Consider the following 18,533-nt stretch of genomic DNA (forward strand, 5'->3'; position numbering starts at 1 on the left):
TTTTTACTTCCTATACCATCAATATTCAAACTTCTGGCTTTCACAACCTAGTCCAACCCTCCCAGGTTACCATTTAATTAGTTACTCATTAAGCCTTTATTAAGCCTCTCCTATGTACCAGACACTGGGGACTGGAATCCATATAAAAATTCTTCTTCTTCTTCTTCTTCTTCTTCTTCTTCTTCTTCTTCTTCTTCTTCTTCTTCTTCTTCTTCTTCTTCTTCTTCTTCTTCTTCTTCTTCTTCTTCTTCTTCTTCTTCTTCTTCTTCTTCTTCTTCTTCTTCTTCTTCTTCTTCTTCTTTTTCTTCTTCTTCTTCCTCTTTTCTTCTTCTTCTTCTTCTTCTTTTCTTCTTCTTCTTCTTCTTCTTCTTCTTCTTTTCTTCTTCTTCTTCTTTTCTTCTTCTTCTTCTTCTTTCTTTTTTTTTATTTTTTTTTTTTACAAATTTTAAAGTTTTTTATTTTCAAAACATATGCATGGATAATTCGCCTACCTTGACTTTTACATAGCCTCGTGTTTCAGATTTTCCCCTCCTTCCTCCCACCCCCTCCCTTAGATGGCAAGCAATCCAATATATGTTATACATGTTAAAATACATGTTAAATCCAATATGTGTAAATATATTTCCATATAAAAAATTCTTTCCAAAAAAAGAGCTTATATTCAACTACAGATATGCATAAGTAAATACATGAGCTATACAAAATACATTTAAAAATTGGGGTATATGAGTATAATAGAATGTTACTGTGCTATAAGAAATGATAAGCAGATTTCAGAAAAACCTGGAATACTTACATAACTAAAGCTGAGTAAATGGAGCAGAACCAGGAGAACATTGTACACAGTAATAGCAACATTGTACAATGATCAACTTTGAAACTTAGCTCTTCTTAGCAATATAGTAATATCCAAGATAAATCCAAAAAGACTTGAGATGGAAAATGCTATTCAAATCCAGAGAAAGAACTGATGGAGTTTGAATGCAAATCCAAGCCTGCTATTTTCACTTTGTTTTTGCTGGGATTTATTTTTTGAGGGTAGTGGTGACTTTCTTTTGTTCCATTTCTTCTTTCACAACGTAAGTAATGTGGAAATATGCTTAACATGATTGCACTTGTATAACTTATATCAGATAGTTTGTCATCTTTGAGAAAAATTGAAACTCAAAATATCAAAAACTGAAGTTGAAAATTGTCTTTAATTGTAATTGAAAAAATAAAATGCTATTAAATAAGTAATTAAAAAAACCCAAATGATGTAATTGTAAAGAGATTAGAGGTGACACTTGAGGTAGCAATGAGGAGAAACCACATTCCAAATTGGGGGAATAGTCTGTGTAAAGATATGGATGTGAGAGATCGAGTGCCAGGTATGAAAACCATAAATAGGGTAGTTTGAGATTGAAGTTAAATCTCCTGAAATAATATGAAATCAATTTTAGAAAGATAATCTGGAGGCAGATTGTGAAGAGCTCTTATCTCCCCACTACTCCTTAAAATATAATCCCAACTTCAATTAGGACAGTCTCCTTACTGTCTCTAGAATATGCTCATTAGATTTATTGAAGCAACATGGAACAGTAGAAAGAACACTGACTCTGAAATTAGAAAGCACTTGTTACCTATATGATCCCTCTCCTCCCCTCCCCTTGTTTCCTTCTTTCTTTCTTCCCCAGAACTGACTTCATTCTAGGCACAGTCAAACAGGGACTATCATCTCCTGTGTTCTAGGCATTCTACATCTAAATGTTGCCTGAGATTCCTTTGATTCTTTTTTGACTGTCATATCACATTATTGATTTATATGGAGTTTGAAGTCCACTAAACCTTCTGGTCTTTTTCAGATAAATTGCAGTTTGCTCACACCTCCCCTTTCTTATGTTTGTGAAGTTTATTATTTTTTAACCAAGTATAAAGATTTACATTTGTTTCTATCACATCTTGTTTCAGGTTCAAGTCAATATTTTAATGTTGTTAAGATCTTTTTGGATCCTGACTCAATCATGCAATGTATAAAATGTGCACATTTGAGAAACATCATTTATGCTTTCATCTAGCTAAATGATAAAAAGGCTAACCAGTGCACAGCCAAGAACAGATCTCTGGAACACTTTGATAGAGACCTCCTTCTAAGCTGCCATTGTATCATTCATTAATGATTATTCTTGGAGTTTTGCCATTCAAGCAGTTCCAAATCCACCTAATTCTACTATTGTCCAGTTCATATCTTTTCATCTTATCTACAAGAATTGCATGAATGAATTTGTTAAATGCTTTCTCAAATCTTGGTAAACTATTTCTAAAACATTCCCTGATCTACCAATTTGGTAACATTATCAAAAAAGGAAATGAAATTTGTCTAGTGTGACAAGGTTATTTTTTAAAAATATTTTTATTGATATCTTTTGTTTTTAAATAACCTAGATTTTCCCTTCCCTTTCCTCTTCCCCTCCTCCTCCTCTTCCTTTTTCTTTTACTTTTCCTAATTACAAGGAAAAGCATTTTAAAACTTTTAAAAAATTTTGAGTTTCAAATTCTCTCCCTCCCTTACCTCCTTCTTCCTTGAGATGGTAAGCAATTTGATATGTTTTACATATCAGACACCATATTCTTTTTGTTTTTAATTTTTTTTCTGAGGCAATTTGGGTTAAGTGACTTGCCCAGGGTCACACAGCTAGGAAGTGCTAGGTGTCTGAGAACAAATTTGAACTCAGGTCCTCCTGACTTCAGGACTGGTACTCTATCCACTGCGCCACCTACCTGCCCCAATTCCACAATTTTGCAATAGTTTGTGAAGTATTCGATCTTTGGTTGGAAGTAACTCCATTTGTGGATCATCCAACCTGTGAATTCTTTACTCTCCTGGCTATTTGCTTGGAAGACAACCCAGGACAAGGCTTTTTGCTGAGATGTCTTCCTTCCTTCCCCTCAAATGTTTCTGTCTTGTCTCATTGGTCAGATGCCGTGCTTTCAGGGAAGGAAACTCATTCTAACACTAGTCTTAGCCAGATGGAATCAGAGAGGGAAATCAGCCTTAAAAAAAAAAAAAGTCAGTCTCCAAATGCTCCTTACTGTCTTCTAGTCAAGCAGAAATGATCACAGATTATCTAGTATTTAAAATCATTTACTTTATGTTTTCTTTCTCTTATTATCTTCCTCAGATTCTGCTTCTTTCTCTCTCTATTCTCCTCTCAAATGTAGCAGTGGTATTCCTCCTAAGTAGCTTTCAGGAGCCAGAATTCCTTCAGCACAACAGGCTCATGCTTTAAAGCTCTTTTCCTTCCCATCTTTTCTGAGTTTGGGACCTGGGGAGATGAAAGCATGATGGGGATGATGGAACTCCTAGAGACTCTGTCATAGGGCCTGGCCCACTGGAGGCATATGCCCATACATCTCGGATGAAGGGATGACCCATCCCTCCAGCCCTATTTTTGACAATAAGATTTTTACCCTCTGTCCTCTCCTCTCCTTTTCTTCCTCTCCCTTGCCTTTCCCCTTCTCTCTTCTAATAAAGTTAGAATTACAGAATCATCTCAAGATGTTAGTACTAGAAGGGACCTTGGGGTTCATTAGTCATTAAATGGTTAAGGAAACTGAGGTCCAGAGAAAAGTGACCAGCCCATTGTCACAGAGTTAGGTTTTCTGACTACAAATGGACTCATCCATATTCTCCTCTAGAGAGATCAGTTAATGGAAGAAAAATCAAGTGAAAACCTGTTGGTCATGATCCTCTTTCCTCATCTCTGTCCCAGCCCTGTCCTTCCCCTCCCTCATCTTAGGGTTTAGTAATCTCAGCTTCCAAAGATTCATACTATCTTCTCTCTGGTTAGCAAAGGACAGGAGTCATTCCTGGTCAGAAGTTACTCTGGAAATTAATTTCCTTAAACTTTCCCTTTCATGCCTGTATTACCTTTCAGCTCCATATTAATTTTCATCCCTCATTCACCTTCTAGAAATTGGATTCAATCCTGCTCTTATCGTTGGAATCTAGATTTGGAGTTGGAAGATGACAGAACCATCTGAATCCTAGTCCAGAACAGAAAAGGAAATTGAAGTCCAAAAATAGTGTGGGATTTGGCTAAGGCCAAATATACTGTCTGTATAGACAGTAAGCTTGAATTAGCTAGGTCCCCAGGCTCCAAATCCAGAACCGTGGTCCTGGGACAAGAACATTGGGAGGGTGCATGTTCGGGGTCCCAGTGGAGAGTGATTATTGTAGGGAAACCAAATATAATGAAAACCTCTGGTTGTCTTAATTCACTGGAGAAGGAAATGACAAACTTGTCTTGGAGTGGCAAACCACTATTTCTTTGCCAAGAAAACCTCAAGGACAGAATGGTCCATGGGGGTCGCAAAGAGTTAGATGCAGCTGAATAGACTGAAGAACAACAATATCTTTTACCTCCTAAAGCTGTTATGTAAAATGCTTTGCAATCTATAAGATGATATATAAATACTAGATATTGTTATTATTAATAGAAAACTGAATCAAAAGAACAGTATACACAATGACTAAAATAATGAAAATGAAAATGATACTGAAAAATATTAGAATGTATATGAAGTTCAAGGCTAATGAAATACTTTTTCCTCAGTTGAGAACTGGTGGACTTTAGATGTTAAATGCTGAATGTGGACATATGCAACATATCACATTCAATTGCTGGGGTGGGTTGTTTTTCTTAATTTTTTTTCTTTTGTTAACAAGGCAGGAAGATGCTATAGGAGAATATTATTAGGAAGTGATGATGTGAAAAGGTTTTTAAAAAATAATTATTTAAAATCATATTGTACTTAAGTTTCTAAAATCTTTTGTCATAGCAACTGGTTAGCATAAAATCTTGATTCCCATTTGACAAATAAGGAAACTGAGGTTTAGAGAGGTCAGTGGCTTTGTCCAAAGAGCCAACAGTCTAACCCAAGTCTACTCATTTTAAATTCAGGGATTTGGGCATTGTGTCATGTCTAATTGCAATTGGAAATGAGGAAGACTTTGAGGGTCTTCCCCACTCAGATTGGTATTTTGTGGCTTTCTTTTGTTCCAATTCTTACCTAGCCCTTAGATATTGAATAGACATTGTCTCCAACAAACTGAGACCTGGGAAAGATTTTAATTTAGAAATTTAGAAAATTTAGAAAGGAATTTAATTTGTCTTTCAGTGCTACCTTTGGGGTAAGTAGTAAGGAAATGTGTAGTCCAGTTTAGACCATCAGGGAATAATTAGACTCCATTTCTAAGCCTCTCAAAGTCATAGATATAAAAGAGGAAAATGAAAGGAAGATTCAGATAATGGGACAGGGTTAAAGATCTAGGAACTCTTTGTAGGGCATGGATTCTTAATTATGTTTCCAGGTGTGGGGATGGTACTCATCTAATATTTCATACTCTCATGCCTTCTACCCTTCATTCAGTAAGACATAGATGTAAGATAGCTGATTGGCTTCACTGGAAGGAGGCAGAGGGAAATGGGCAAAGATGTAATAACCCATACCCGGAATTAGACTGAAACTTAGGGTTTTATTAATACCAAGATCACTAATGTGGGTATTAAATGAGGAAACTGATGGCTCACTGGATAGAGGGCTGGATCTAGAGTAAGGAAAAACTGACTTCAAAGCTAGCCTCAGACACTTAGTAAATGGGCAAGTCATTTAACCTCTGTTTATATCAATTGGGGATAATAAAAGCAACTAACTCTCAGAATTGTTGTGAGGATTTAAGATAATATTTGTAAAAACCAGGTTTTCACAGGCTGTACAGTATACCAATGCCATGCCAGGAAATTGAATCATTTCTATTTGAATTGTCTTAGGAAGATTCTGAAGATCATCTGACAGGATAAGATACCAGACACTATGGTCTTTTCTCGAATTAAATTGGCAAGCATTCCAACTCTACTGCAGAGAGTGCAACTCTGCTAGGCTGGCCACATTGTTCAAATGACAAATGTATGCTTGCCAAAAAGACTATTTTATGGAGAACTCACCCAGGGCAAATGCTCACAAGATGATCAGAAAAAGAAATTCTCTTAAGAACTTTGGAACTGACTGTATGACATTGGAGACACTGGCATAGGATTGCCCAGTATAGTCTGCCTTCATAAGAGAAGGTACAGCTCTCTATAAGCAAACCCGAATTGAATTAGCTCAGAAGAAATGTGAATGCACAAAGCTACAGAATTCACCCCAAATGTTCACATGAACTATTTGTGCCCCACCAGTGCAGAGCATTTCGAACTCATATTGATCTGATCAGTCACAGTCATATATACTAACTTGACTCTAACATAGTGATATCAGTTGGACTTCTTCAAGAACAAAGTAAATGACCAACCAATTTATAAAACACAGCACAGTGCTTGGCACATTGTAGGTAATACATAAATTCACATTCCTTTCTCTCTAATCTCAAAATAAGAGCTTTCAAATACAGAACAAAATGGGGTTTTTTTTTTTTTGTTTTTGTTTTTTTTTAAGAATTCCTTAATATGTATAGAAGAACTGTACATGTTTAACATATATTGGATTACTTGACATCCAGGGAGTAGGTGGGGGGAAGGGAGGGAGAAAAAAATTTGGAACACAGGGTTTTGAAAGGGTAAATGTTGAAAACTATCTTTGCATGTGTTTTGAAAATAAAAAGCTTAAGAAAGGAATTCTTTAATTCCTTTGGGATTGTGAGTTTTAAACAGGATTTCTATGGGGCTGACTATAGCAGTATGATAATATTTCACATCTAGTTGTGCTTAGACAAGATGTCATTTCCTTTAAGAGATCCCCTCTGTGGTCCAGCATCTTATTCTGTCCATCAATTCTTTCTACCTGTGGAGCCTTAGATGGGTCACTTCTTCTTTGGCCTCAGTTTCCCCATCTGTAAAAGGAGAGGCTTGGACTAGATGGTCTCAAAGATTCCAGCTCTAAAAATCCTATAAACCTAAAGTTCCCTTTAGCTTCTCTGTACAGATCTGATCAGCCAAGGTCCATCCATCTGACCATGTTTGTGTAGGATCTATAGGATATATAGATGTTACTGCAGATGAGCTGGCCAGCAGAGGGAGTATGGGGCTTAGCTCTTAGAAGCCCAAGTCATGGGACATTTGGGGGAAATTCCCTCCAGATATTTGGGGAGGAGGTGGAGACATGAAGGAATAGCAGGAAAGGAAAAGAGGAAACTCTAGCCCTAACATTGCGCAAGAAGGTAGGGAATGGGAATAGGAAAGGGCAGGCCTGAAAGGAGTCAGTGGCATCCTTTGGGTTTTGCCTAAAACCCCAGTAAGTCTGTTCATGGGGTTGGGGGTTTGGGCAAGAGCCCAAACCAAGGAATCGTGCAAAGACAGATCTTTTGCTTTTTCCCATTTCCAGTAAACAAGAGTAGTGGGACTGGAAAAATAGATGAATCTGTCCCACACTTTGGAAAGGGAGGATGTGTGTGTGTGTGTGTGTGTGTGTGTGTGTGTGTGTGTGTGTATGTAGGAGATACCCAACATACTTTTCCATGTCACTAGGGTTCCACCAATGACATTGTCAACCTCTATTACACTTGGGAGAGTAGGGGCGACTCTTGCCCTTACACTACAAAATGATATAATAGAGGAGCCTTAGGGCAGTATGCTTGGATTTTGGTCCAAGCTACCTCAGGAAACACAAGAAAGTCTCTTAACTTTTTAGCCATAGTTTCCTTAGCCATAAAAAGGGGATAATATAACTCTTGGGGTTGAATATCAAGAGAGACAAAGTTATATAAAGAGCTTTTGTAAAGTCCTGCATTAATGTGTTACTGTTATATCGTTACTTATTACTTGACCAGCACTATGTAAGATCGTATTGAATATACTAGAGAAATAGATGTCTCTGTACTCAAGAAACTTATAATATAGTTAATCTGACAAATCCTACACAAGTGATAAAGAGAGTGCTTAGTTGAGTCAAAAGACAAAAGACTTTTTCTTTAATATTCACACAACACTATTATTTACTAACTCTAACATTTTACAAGTGATGACATCTCTGGGTCTCAGTTTCTCACCTATAAAATGAAGAAGTTGGACTACATAGTATATATGCTCTCATTTGCTCTCCCAGAGCCAGTCTGTTCTCTGTCTTTGTCTCTTTTTTCTTTCTCCCTCTCACCCCTATCATCCTCCTTTCATTTTCCCTCCTCTCCCTCTTTCCCTCCTTTTTTTCTTCTCTCTGTTTCTTTCTCTGTCTCTCTGTCCTTCCTTCTTCCCCTTTCTCTCTCCCTCCTTCCTTTTTCTCTGATTTGTCTGTCTTTCTTTGTCCCACCCATTTTCTTCCTTCCTCCCTCCTTTCCTTCCTTCCTTCCTTCCTCCCTCCTTTCCTTCCTTCCTTCCTTCCTTCCTTCCTTCCTTCCTTCCTTCCTTCCTTCCTTCCTTCCTTCCTTCCTTCCTTCCTTCCTTCCTTCCTTCCTTCCTTCCTTCCTTCCCTCCCTCCCTCTCTCTCTTTCTTTCTTTTTCTTTCTTTCTACCTCTGCCTTTGTCTCCCTATGTGTCTCTCTGTCTCTATCTGTCTCTCTGTCTCTCTTTGTCTCTGTTTCTGTGTATCTCTCCCTCTCTCCTTCTCTCCTCTTCAGCATTACACAGGCCAACTAGGTAGTGCAGTGAATAGAATGCCAATCCTGGAGTCAGGAAGAGTCATTTTTGTGACTGCAAATCTAGTCTCAGACACCTACTAGCTGTGTGATCCTGGACAAATCACTTTTTAAAAAAATTATTAATTTTATAATTATAAATTTTTGACAGTACATATGCATGGTAATTTTTTTTACAACATTATCCCTTGTATTCACTTTTCCAAATTTTCCCTTCCTCCCTCTACTCCCTCCCCTAGATAATAGGCAATCCCATATATAATAAATGTCTTACAGCATATCCTAGATACAATATATGTGTGTAAAACCAAATTTCTTGTTGCACAGTAAGAATTGGATTCCTATAACCTGGGTAGAAAGACAATAGTGCAAACATTTTACACTCCTTTCCCAGTGTTCCTTCTCTGAGTATAGCTATTTCTGTCCATCATTGATCAACTGGAAGTGAATTAGATCTTCTCTATGTTGAAGATATCCACTTCCATCAGAATACATCTTCATCCAGTATCATTGTTGAAGTGTATAATGAGCTCCTTGTTCTGCTCATTTCACTCAGCATCAGTTCATGCAAGTTTCTCCAAGTCTCTGTATTCCTCCTGCTGGTCATTTCTCACAGAACAATAATATTCCATAACATTCATATACCATAATTTACCCAACCATTCTCCAATTGATGGGCATCCATTCATTTTCCAGTTTCTGGCCACTACAAAAAGAGCTGCCACAAATATTTTGGCACATACAGGCTGGAGAAATCACTTAACCTTATTTACCTCAGTTTCCTCATCTATCAAATGGGCTGGAGAAAGAAGTGGCAAATTCCCTCATATTTAGGGGTATGACTATTGACTTAGTACAATTTAAGCACCTAGTATTAAATAACTTTTACAAATAGATAATTTATTTCTAAGATATAGCAAGAACAAGGTGCTAACATTTGCCTCAACACCTTGGGGCATACTCTCACCCACACCAACTTGGTTTCTGTAGTGGTGGTTGTATGAGTAGTAGGGGAATGGGGCTCATAATTATACTTAGTTCCTACATACTATTCATTGGTCCCATCCAAATGTAGCATCTCTGTGAGAGCATCCTTGTCCCTGAGCTGATATCATGGAGTATCCCCAAAGTTTGATCCATATTCCTTGAGGAATCAGTGCTATTCTGACTGCAAAACCTGTCTTGGACTCTATCTACTGTATTCCTGAGACTCACTCTTTCATCCTTTCAAAACAAGTTTCAAAATAGGTTAGAGACTCTATTACCTTTACCTGGAATGGAAAAGAACATATGTAGAAAAAGAGGAAGAGTCTGAAGGTAATTGAGTTTTTTTAAAGTCTCTGCAGCCAGTTAAAAAGCCCTCTTCCCACCACATGATTAGCTAATGAAAACCAGTTATAGGATGTCTACCTTCTGTTTCAACATTTCTCCAAAGCATTTTCCTTCTGTCATCTGGACTTGAATAACTCCAGAAGAAATTGTAAGGCTGTTGCATTTGTGTAGCTCTGCCTTATTTTAAATCCACTTCCAAGTCTAGACATCACTCACATGATGTCATTGATCCTCTTCAAGAATGAAGGATGAACAACAACAGATTTCTTGGTAGCAAGCTCCTTAGCTTCTTCACATTGTATCAGTTGAACAACATATGGCAGATTGATTTCTAAGTTCTTTTCTAATTCTAAATCCTATGTATGATGAAAGACATTTTGCACAGAGTCACGAATGGATAAACAGTTGATAATGGGATCAAAAGAAATCCAGGTTCAGGGCAGATAGATGATGCAGTGAATGGAACTGATTCTAGAAACAGGAGGAACTAAATTCAAATCTAGCCTCATACATTAGCTGTGCAACCCTGATTGCTCTTTAAATTGTTTTTAAACAATTGTCTTTAAAGACTCAGATTGAAGTTTGTGGAATCCTGGGAAGTCACTTAATTTCTCAGTGCCCCCAGACAATGCTCTAAGATACTTAATTGTAAGGTGGATGCATTGGTAGAAGTTTCCTTATTGGGAAATCATAGTTCTAGTAAAAGAGGAAGTCAGGGACTTATGAGAAAGTTGAATAGAAAACAGTAATGTTGAAAGGCTGTTTGGTCTCAAAGGATCTAGGTGAATTGAAGTTAATACAAGAGAACTTGAAGGCTTAGGAATCTTGAAGTGGGTCTGGAAAGGCAATGGGATAGACTAGGGAGACTAAATACCTAATAATATAATGAATATAAAGAATTCACAGAAGTATAAGGAGACACAGGAGTTTTTCAAGAGAAAAGTAAGCAGGAGCAGATAAATAAAATATACAATAACTATAGCAATGTAAATGTAAAGTTAAAAAAGGAAGAAAAAAGGAAGGAAAGAAAGAAACTGAGCACTGTGTTAAGTATAATGAACAAGAAGTTTGGCCCTGGAGGAGTTGAGAAAATACACCTTTCCTGTTTTTGGAGGGGTGGGAGACCATGATTGTGAAATATTGCATACACTGTCAGACTTGGTTGATAATGTTGATTGTTTCTAACAATAACTTTTTTTCTTTTTAAAAATTCTTTGTTATAAGGAATCATTTGCTGCATAGGATAGTGAGTGGCAGTGTGTGACATAAAAGCTATAAATAAAATGGAAGGAAAGAAAGAAAAACCTGATTTGGTAGAGAGGTAGGCGACTCCAGGAAAGGCAAGGGAAGGATGGAATAGAACAAACCCTGGCATAGAAGATGAAGATAGCAGAGACTGCAATTGGAAGAGCAATGGGCTTAATTAAGAGAGAGCAAATCAAATGAGCCTGGCAAGCAAAGCAACACATCCAACCAAGAGCAGTGAAAATCATTAAGTAGGACATTATAAAAAGACATCAAAGGTCTCTATCATACAACTCACAGCATGAATTCCTTAGGGTTCAGTGTATTTTCTAGGTCCAAAGGCTCTCTGAGTCCACAATCCTAAAATAATAGCTTAGAAGCCCCCACCTGTGTGTTTTTATTTCAGAAATCAGCTTTGGGATACAATTATCTGAAGTCAAAGTTGTTTCCTAGAATAGCATAGTAAAATAATTTAAAACAAAACATTTGTCCTTACAAATTTAAGTTATGCTCTTCTGCAAATATGTACATGATTAATGGGGAGTGTGTTAGTACAGAGATCACACATGAAAGTCTCACATGTATGCACCATATAAAGATGGGTAATTTATACTTGTGACTCTGCAAGGCCCCTAATAGTCTTTCATACTATCTCTCTTGATGATCCTCACTAGACAATCAACAGATTTCTTGGGATCATATTTGACTTGATCTCTCCTGAGTACATTGCCCTTCCAAATTACGGTCTCTGCTATCTTCAGTTTCTTGATAAGCTGAAATGTTTGGCTAGCACAATTGCCAGACTTTTTTTTTTTTTTTTAAGAAAAATAAATCAAAACTCCTTAGCCTAGGGCCAGTGAAAAGCTTTTCCAGTTCTGCTCTCTTGAAGCCCTCACTTTCACTTCTTCTGCCTTTTTGTGGCATATCTCAGCTTCATGTTCCAAGCTCTTTTTCTTTTTGAGTGAGAAAAATGGGGTTCAGGAAGCATCGTCCTTAAGGCAGTGTACAAGCATGTGTTTCTGCTATAGGGGAGGAAAGAAAGAGAGAGAATTCCCCCTCCCCCATCACCATCTTGTTTCAATCTGCAAGAACGAGTCCTCATGACCCTTGAGTTTACTCAAGAGTTCAGTCTTTTATCCACAGTCAATTTTTAAGAGTTGACTGTATTCTGGATTTTTAGTGTAGGGTCAGTTTGCTTCTTATCTAGACCATAAGAGTCATAGCTAATCTTCTCAGCTAATCACCAGTAGTTCCCTGGGAGCCATCATTTGCTTTCATTAAATAGTCAATGTCCTACAATTCTATCACATTTTGAGGGACTTGTCCAATTAGATCAGTACCTAATGATGAACCTCACTCTCATATTAACAGGTGACTAGGAAAAGTCCCACTATGAACAAAGAATTCTTTGGACCCACTTTCTTTATCTGTTTATCCGCATCCCTCAGTAGAATGCAAACTCCTTAAAGACAAGGGATCTTTCTTTTTTTGTCTTCATGAATTCAGCACAATGCCTCACACATAATAGGTGTTTGATGTTTGTTAAATTAAGGAGAGACATCTCAGAGGAAGCCTCCCCTCATTGGTTTCTGATTAATTCATTATTTTACATACTCAGGAGAGGTAATTGAGAGGTATTACTGTTATTACTGTCATTCCCTACCTTTTCCCACCTCCATCAGACAATTGTAGGCAGGATTGGGAAGGACTCCTTAGAATTCTGATACTATTGTTTGTCCTTTTTCAATAAAGGACTACTGACATCATAAATGGGTGATGTCTTAACTAATCATGAATTGGATTTAAGTGAGACAGAGTTATATAAAGTGTCAGCCTCATTCTCTCTTCCAAAGTCATTAAAATCTAGTGCAAGACAAAAGTCAGGATGACTGGCAATAGCCGGGGATGCAACGGGTGTCCTTGACATCTTTAATGTCTGACTAGACTCTAAGTGCTCCACAGCGCCTGCTTCAGCCACCTCTACAGCCATTGGAAGACACTATTCCAGGATGGCCTAATCAAGCTACACCAATTTCCATTCTCCATTCCACTCTACAATCAAGCTACATTAAGGTTCCCATCTTCCCATTCTGCTGGGGAAAGTCTTCACATGCTTAGAATAGACATCCCCCTAATTAACCAATGGTAGAATCCCAGTACTTCACTGATGAAAGTAGAACCCTAACATAAGTGGATGGATGGGAGTCCAGAGGGAGGGTGAACACTGCCCTTTGCCTTTTTTCTTATATCCCCTAAATTTAGCACAATGTCTGGCACATAGAAGATACTTAAAAATGTTTAATGATTGGCTGATTGAATCATGCATTCTAGAACGGGGAATATAGAACCTAGAAGCTTCTTTCTATACAGAATTTTGTTCATTCACACAATGTCTTTAGAACTCAGTTTCCTCTCTTTAAAAGGAGAGAACTGGACTAGATTATAGACTCACAGTTCTAAAGCTGAAAGGTTCTGAGAAGTATCTAATAAAATTTCTCATTACACAGATGAGGAAACTGAGGTCATGGAAATTAAATGATTTACCTAAGGTGATACATGATACCCTTCAAGACAGGGTTTGAGTCCATCTCCTGTGACCATACATATTCCTAGAATCAAAACTTTTAAAAATACAAATGTATATCTATATAGAATATGGATGTTAAAAGCACATGTATGTGTATATGAAAAACTTATACATACATGTATAGGCACATGTATTTATATATAGCCAGGGATTTCTATATATGTATGCATATAAATAAAAACTCTCTGCCTGTGGGATTCAGTTTTGAGGCAGGGACGGAGGGAGGAGTTGGTGGGAAAGTGCAATCTTTTCCAAATAGAAAATTATGAAATCACCCTGGAAAGTGACTTTTTCCATGCATCTTATGGGCACAGCTAATGAAAGAGGAAAGGGAGAATAGCTGTTTGGATAAGGGAGAGGATTGTTAGGCAGTGCTGGGGTGGGTGATGAAAGCAATCACTTCTCTTAATCCTAAAAACCACTGTGTTCTCATTTGACTCTCTCTACTCTTCTTATCCCCTTAACTTCTATAACCAGGGATTCAAGTGAGTCTCTCTCTCTATCTTTTGTCTCCATCTCGGTCTCTCTGTCTCTGTGTTTCTCCCTCATTCCCTTCCTTCCTTCCTTCCTTCCCTCCTTCCCTCCTTCCTTCCCTCTTTCTCCCTCCTCTTCCTTCCTTCCTTCCTTCCTTCGTTCCTTCCTTCCTTCCTTCCTTCCTTCCTTCCTTCCTTCCTTCCTTCCTTCCTTCCTTCCTTCCTTCCTTCCTTCCTTCCTTCCTTCTTCCCTTCCTTCCTTCTTCCCTTCCTTCCTTCCTTCTTCCCTTCCTTCCTTCCTCCCTCCCTCCACTTTCCTCTTTACTTTTTCTTTCTATAATGTAGGTGGGGGAAGCTGTGAATTGTGGAGGAAGTCTACAATAGTCATAGAATGAGAGTAATATAGGATCACAAATCTGGAATTTGAAAAGACCTTAGAAGTTATCTAGTCAAAGATGCTCATTTTATTTTTAATAATATTTTAATATTTAATATTATTAATTTTATTAATATTATTAATATTTAATTAAGAAGTTCTTGCCTCCTAGAAGCTTATGGTCTAAAAGGGGGAAACGAGTCTGTGCCCCCAGGAAGCTATTGGTGTGTCAAGGGAGGCGTAATCTTTGTTACATTGCAAGTCTGATGGGGCTAGACACAATTTCTGAGAAGGGGCAACTGACATGGTACAAATTTACTCAATAAGTAAACATATAAGAAGATTCAGTAGGGAGTTCTTGAAGCTTCTATTTTGGGGAGGGACCCAAACTGGCCAATCTTGATTTATGTCTTGGCTCTCTTTTTGACTTTCCAGATTTTACTATTATAATATCATCATCATCATCATCATCACCATTGTTGTTGTCATCGTTGTTGTTGTCATCATCCCAAACTCTCCTTTCATTTCTTGTGTGTGTGTGTTTGTGTCTTGTCTTCCATCTTTAGAATCTTTTAGATAGATACTTGCCCTGTCTATTTTTGTGTGTGCGCTTATATCTATATCTCCAGTGGTTAGTACAATACCTGGCACATAGCAAATGCTTGATAAATATTTATTACCTTAACACATAGTCAGATTGAACTCTTGCCTTTTCTGTACTGGACATAGGACCCTGGGTAAGTCATTGATCTTGGTCTATGCCTTAGGCACTTCCCTAGGACCTATTTATTAAGTACTTTGAAAAGAGTTTCAGATACTGGCAGGAAATCACAGAGACTTCCTGCTAAGTTGTTAGTCATAAATAAGTACTGAGAGTACACAGAGTAAAATAGGTCCATGGAACTATTTAGGAGAGATTTCCTGGAACGGAGGAAAGTTTTAAAGGAAGGTAAAATCATGTATTGGAGAAAAATAGGTGGGAAATGTATTCTGCAAAATTGCAAATGTTGGATTGTGTATTATATATATATATGTACATATAGTTGTATATAAGCACATTTGTGTATAGCAATGTGTATAAGCATGTACATGTAAGTGTGCATATTTTTGCATGTTCCTGTGTGTATATTTGGGTATATGTATATGTGTACATGTGTACAAGTGTACATGGAGCTGCTTGCTTAGGACACAGAGGATGTGCCAGAAGATAATAATAATTGTGAGTAGCAGGGAAGAAGGATGCAGTTGATTGAGGGGCCTGAATGCTAGGAATTTAGATTTGTTGCCACGGGCAATGGGGAGCTATGGAAGATCCTAGAACTGAGAAGGAATGTAACAATCACCGACTATGCTGTAACTGGTCTTTCATCCAATGCCGCAAGGCACAACAGGCTTTAGGAGCTGACAAAGACTAACTATGGTGCGAAGCTGGCCATTTCACTCCTCTTCTCAAGAAGGCATGGGTCTTATTTCTCTCCTGGAGATGAGAATGGTCCTCTTTTTAAAAAAATATCTACAGAATTCCGGTCATATTTTCCATCAGTCTCCCCAGTAATAGCCAGTCTTTCTCCATGGCCTTTCTACATATCTAGCCTGATTCCTCAGCTCCAGCATGAGACTTAGAAGATCCTTCTCAGATAAGGCTCAAATAGTCCTGAGATGTCTGAGGCTACAAGGGAGCAAGGAGAGCTAACGGTGCTTTGGATTTTGGAGGAGGGGAAGAGTCAGGCATCAGTTTCTGGAAGCACTTTCTTGCCTGGTTCTCTTTGTGCTGCCCACCCTGCTGGGGCAGTGCTGGCTTGAGAGGATGTTGGCAAAACGTCCTGTTCCAAATGCCTCCCAGAGATTGCAGTGGCCTCCATGACAACTCCTGGGGACTGCCAGCCATTGCCCAGGGGAGAATCAGAGAGGGGGGTGAGGGACGACTGGCTCTCCTCTATTGCCAGGTTGTGGTGAAGGCATGGCAGGATACAGAAGAACTGAGACAAACCATCCCCAGGCTGTAGGAATCACACCCATAATGCCAGCAAAGCAACTTTCTTGGCAAGAGGGGTTACAGTCTTCCCAAGGGGCAGAGGTAGGATAGGACCTATCCTTGAAGCCCTGTTTGCCTTCTTCCTGGGGCAGGGTGGGAGAAAGAGATCTTCAGATTCAAGCTGTCAGCCCACTGATATTCTGACCCTGAAGTTAGAAGCTTGTGAGCATAGGCGATGAGACTGAAATGGAGTAGTATTTGGGTCAGGCCATCATTTAAACAATGTGCTGAAGTGGATAGGAATTGGTGGTGAGGGGGTGGCGGCATTCCGGGGAGGATGCAGAGCTGCTTTGATTGATGTGTCATCGTAAGGCTGGGTTTTGTTTTGCTTTGTTTTCTTGGTTTTGATTTTGGTTAACCCCACTCTGGATGTTCTTCAGCTCATGGCAGAGCTTTCTCAATTTCTATCCTCCCCCACCCCTTTATATTAAAGATGAGAGAACTGAGGTCCAGAGGGAAGACCTTCCCCAAGGTCACTCCAACAGTAAGTGGCTGACCTGGAATTTGAACCTAGGTTGGGGATTCTTAGCTTTTTTGTGTGTCATGGAATCCTTTTGTCCATCCAATGAAGATCATAGGCCCCCAGACTCCGAATAGTGTTTTTAAATGCATAGAATAAATACAAAGGAATTACAGAGGAAATGAATTTTTATAGAGGGTAGGGAAGTAGCCCAGTGGATAGAGTTCAAATCCAGCCTCATATGCTTATTAGCTGTGTGACCCTGTGCAGGTCATTTAACCCTATTTGTCTCAATGTCCTCAAATGTAAAATGAGCTGGAGTATCTTTGCCAAGAAATCCACAAAAGTTGAAAATGCCTGAACGACAAAAGTTTTTATTGAAGTAAAGAGGTAATATTCCCTATATTCACAGACCCTTTGGACCGCTGATTAGTCCCAGGTTAAGAACCCAGACCTAGATTTTCTGCTGCCAAATCCAGTTCTTTTCCCCATTATTCCCATGGCAAATGATCTTGTGGTATTGTTTGTCATCTCTGGGCAGAGTTGGTAAAGGAGACATTCTTTCCATTTTGAATCCTTGTCTCTTGGCCAGATTAAGGGACTATTCTTATAGGGATCTCAGTTATGTTAATGGAGAGGAGAGATGTTGGTGAACAGCAGTTGCATAGATGCAGTTGACACTACACATATTATTGGAAAGCAGTCATGTCTGATAGTTTCTAGTGAACACTTACCACCTTCCTTCCCTCTCTGGGGACCCTAACCTCTGGGGACAGTTTCTTCTGGGATCCTCCCCTGGGGTCCTCTGACCCTTCTGGAAATGCTGATATTAAAAACAAACATAGGTCTCTGCGCCTCCTCCAGAGAGAATCCTGATATCTAATCCAGACCAACATCAGCTGGAGAGCAGTGAAGTTGGTTATGGCATGGGGCCAAGGGAATGGGAGAGAGGAATGTGATAGATCATCATGTCCAACACTCTACCTTTGGGCAGGATGAAAAATATCTAGTAGAGTGGAAAAACCCTAGAATGGAGTCAGAGGACCTGGGCTTGAGTACAGGCTCTACTACCAATACTTGTATGACCTTAGGCACATTACTTCTACTCTCTAGGCTCAGTTTCCTCATCTGTCAAGTGATCTCTAAAGCCTCTTTCAGCTTTAAATGCCATGCTCTATCCTTGGTTATGGAGAAGGAAATGTACCAAGTTGTCCTCAGTCCACACTCCAGCCCAAGGTCATCATTGATACACTTACCTGATCCCATTCCTATACTCTCTTTGCCATTCTGCCCACTTTAGTGGAGGCTTGGGATTCACACTGCACTAATTGGTATGACCTTGGCTCAGTGATTTGGACTTTAGTCTCCCATCTGTAAAATAAGGAACTTGGAATAAATTGTTTTTTCTAGTTCTTCC

Source organism: Sminthopsis crassicaudata, chromosome 4 (genome assembly GCF_048593235.1).
Source record: "Sminthopsis crassicaudata isolate SCR6 chromosome 4, ASM4859323v1, whole genome shotgun sequence".
NCBI classification, from domain to species: Eukaryota; Metazoa; Chordata; class Mammalia; order Dasyuromorphia; family Dasyuridae; genus Sminthopsis; species Sminthopsis crassicaudata.